Here is a 2,500-nt window from a genome sequence, read left to right as displayed (position 1 = left end):
CTGCTTAGCTTCCGAGATCAGACGAGATCGGGCGCATCCAGGCTGGTATGGCCGTAAGCAGAAGCTGCAGCTTGAAATACCTCTGATATGGAGTTGAAGATAAGTCATAGAATATAAGTCATTGATTTGTTGGTTTTGTTTGTTGGAGTTAAAGTGCCTTAACCATGTGCAAAACACTTTAGGACGCGAGCTGTCGCTCTTACCACGTTAAAATATGTGTGGGTAGATTAAGCGAGAGCGCTCTCTGCTGGTTGAAAAAGCTTACAGCACCTGGTATTCCCAGGCGGTCTCCCATCCAAGTACTAACCAGGCCCGATCCTGCTTAGCTTCCGAGATCAGACGAGATCGGGCGCATCCAGGCTGGTATGGCCGTAAGCTGAAGCTGCAGCTTGAAATACTTCTTATATGGAGTTGAAGATAAGTCATATAATACAAGTCATTGATTTGTTGGTGATAATAATTTAGAAGCGCTTATTTGTTGGAGTTAAAGTGCCTTTAACCATGTGCAAAACACTTTAGGACGTGAGCTTTCGCTGTTACCACGTTAAAATATGTGTGGGTAGATTAAGCGAGAGCGCTCTCTGCTGGTTGAAAAAGCTTACAGCACCTGGTATTCCCAGGCGGTCTCCCATCCAAGTACTAACCAGGCCCGACCCTGCTTAGCTTCCGAGATCAGACAAGATCGGGCGCATCCAGGCTGGTATGGCCGTAAGCAGAAGCTGCAGCTTGAAATACCTCTTATATGGAGTTGAAGATAAGTCATATAATATAAGTCATTGATTTGTTGGTGATAATAATTTAGAAGCGCTTATTTGTTGGAGTTAAAGTGCCTTAACCATGTGCAAAACACTTTAGGACGTGGGCTGTCGCTGTTACCACGTTGAAATATGTGTGGGTAGATTAAGCGAGAGCGCTCTCTGCTGGTTGAAAAAGCTTACAGCACCTGGTATTCCCAGGCGGTCTCCCATCCAAGTACTAACCAGGCCCGACCCTGCTTAGCTTCCGAGATCAGATGAGATCGGGCACATCCAGGCTGGTATGGCCGTAAGCAGAAGCTCCTCTTGGAAATACCTCTTATATGGAGTTGAAGATAAGTCATAGAATATAAGTCATAGATTTGTTGGTTTTATTTGTTGGAGTTAAAGTGCCTTAACCATGTGCAAAACACTTTAGGACGTGAGCTGTCGCTGTTACCACGTTGAAATATGTGTGGGTAGATTAAGCGAGAGCGTTCTCTGCTGGTTGAAAAAGCTTACAGCACCTGGTATTCCCAGGCGGTCTCCCATCCAAGTACTAACCAGGCCCGACCCTGCTTAGCTTCCGAGATCAGACGAGATCGGGCGCATCTAGGCTGGTATGGCCGTAAGCAGAAGCTGCAGCTTGAAATACCTCTTATATGGAGTTCAAGATAAGTCATAGAATATAAGTAATTGATTTGTTGGTTTTATTTGTTGGAGTTAAAGTGCCTTAACCATGTGCAAAACACTTTAGGACGTGAGCTGTCGCTTTTACCACGTTGAAATATGTGTGGGTAGATTAAGCGAGAGCGTTCTCTGCTGGTTGAAAAAGCTTACAGCACCTGGTATTCCCAGGCGGTCTCCCATCCAAGTACTAACCAGGCCCGACCCTGCTTAGCTTCCGAGATCAGACGAGATCGGGCGCATCCAGGCTGGTATGGCCGTAAGCAGAATCTGCTGCTTGAAATACCTCTTATATGGAGTTGAAGATAAGTCATAGAATATAAGTCATTGATTTGTTGGTTTTATTTGTTGGAGTTAAAGTGCCTTAACCATGTGCAAAACACTTTAGGACGTGAGCTGTCGCTGTTACCACGTTTAAATATTTGTGGGTAGATTAAGCGAGAGCGCTCTCTGCTGGTTGAAAAAGCTTACAGCACCTGATATTCCCAGGCGGTCTCCCATCCAAGTACTAACCAGGCCCGACCCTGCTTAGCTTCCGAGATCAGACGAGATCGGGAGCATCCAGGCTGGTGTGGCCGTAAGCAGAAGCTGCAGCTTGAAATACCTCTTATATGGAGTTGAAGATAAGTATATAATACAAGTCATTGATTTGTTGGTGATAATAATTTAGAAGCGCTTATTTGTTGGAGTTAAAGTGCCTTAACCATGTGCAAAACACTTTAGGACGTGAGCTGTCGCTGTTACCACGTTGAAATATGTGTGGGTAGATTAAGCGAGAGCGCTCTCTGCTGGTTGAAAAGGCTTACAGCACCTGGTATTCCCAGGCGGTCTCCCATCCAAGTACTAACCAGGCCCGACCCTGCTTAGCTTCCGAGATCAGACGAGATCGGGCGCATCCAGGCTGGTATGGCCGTAAGCTGAAGCTGCAGCTTGAAATACCTCTTATATGGAGTTGAAGATAAGTCATATAATATAAGTCTTGATTTGTTGGTGATAATAATTTAGAAGCGCATATTTTTTGGAGTTAAAGTGCCTTAACCATGTGCAAAACACTTTAAGACGGGAGATGTCGCTGTTAC

General features: G+C 45.2%; 8 non-coding genes across 8 annotated transcripts in view; all 8 read right to left on the bottom strand.

Annotated features, from left to right (window-relative positions):
* LOC133431019 (5S ribosomal RNA) overlaps positions 1-59 on the bottom strand; it is a 119-nt gene extending 60 nt beyond the window's left edge. Inside the window, exon 1 of the ribosomal RNA XR_009775420.1 lies at positions 1-59. This exon is cut by the window's left edge and continues 60 nt beyond it. This is a non-coding gene — a ribosomal RNA (5S ribosomal RNA).
* Positions 60-258: 199 nt separating this feature from the next.
* Positions 259-377, bottom strand: LOC133431206 (5S ribosomal RNA). Its single transcript, XR_009775598.1, has one exon. It is a non-coding gene; the product is annotated as a 5S ribosomal RNA (ribosomal RNA).
* Positions 378-595: 218 nt separating this feature from the next.
* Positions 596-714, bottom strand: LOC133431078 (5S ribosomal RNA). Its single transcript, XR_009775476.1, has one exon. It is a non-coding gene; the product is annotated as a 5S ribosomal RNA (ribosomal RNA).
* A 217-nt stretch (positions 715-931) lies between these two features.
* On the bottom strand, positions 932-1,050 carry LOC133430906 (5S ribosomal RNA). Its single transcript, XR_009775312.1, has one exon. It is a non-coding gene; the product is annotated as a 5S ribosomal RNA (ribosomal RNA).
* A 199-nt stretch (positions 1,051-1,249) lies between these two features.
* LOC133431043 (5S ribosomal RNA) lies at positions 1,250-1,368 on the bottom strand. Its single transcript, XR_009775443.1, has one exon. It is a non-coding gene; the product is annotated as a 5S ribosomal RNA (ribosomal RNA).
* Positions 1,369-1,567: 199 nt separating this feature from the next.
* On the bottom strand, positions 1,568-1,686 carry LOC133430466 (5S ribosomal RNA). Its single transcript, XR_009774930.1, has one exon. It is a non-coding gene; the product is annotated as a 5S ribosomal RNA (ribosomal RNA).
* Positions 1,687-1,885: 199 nt separating this feature from the next.
* Positions 1,886-2,004, bottom strand: LOC133431123 (5S ribosomal RNA). The gene has a single exon (XR_009775519.1). It is a non-coding gene; the product is annotated as a 5S ribosomal RNA (ribosomal RNA).
* A 216-nt stretch (positions 2,005-2,220) lies between these two features.
* On the bottom strand, positions 2,221-2,339 carry LOC133431137 (5S ribosomal RNA). The gene has a single exon (XR_009775532.1). It is a non-coding gene; the product is annotated as a 5S ribosomal RNA (ribosomal RNA).
* Between the last annotated feature and the right edge of the window lie 161 nt (positions 2,340-2,500).

The sequence above is a fragment of the Cololabis saira genome, unplaced genomic scaffold, assembly GCF_033807715.1.
Source record: "Cololabis saira isolate AMF1-May2022 unplaced genomic scaffold, fColSai1.1 scf039, whole genome shotgun sequence".
NCBI classification, from domain to species: domain Eukaryota; kingdom Metazoa; phylum Chordata; class Actinopteri; order Beloniformes; family Belonidae; genus Cololabis; species Cololabis saira.
Note: the sequence above shows the minus strand (reverse complement) of the source record. Positions and strands in the feature narration are given on the sequence as shown.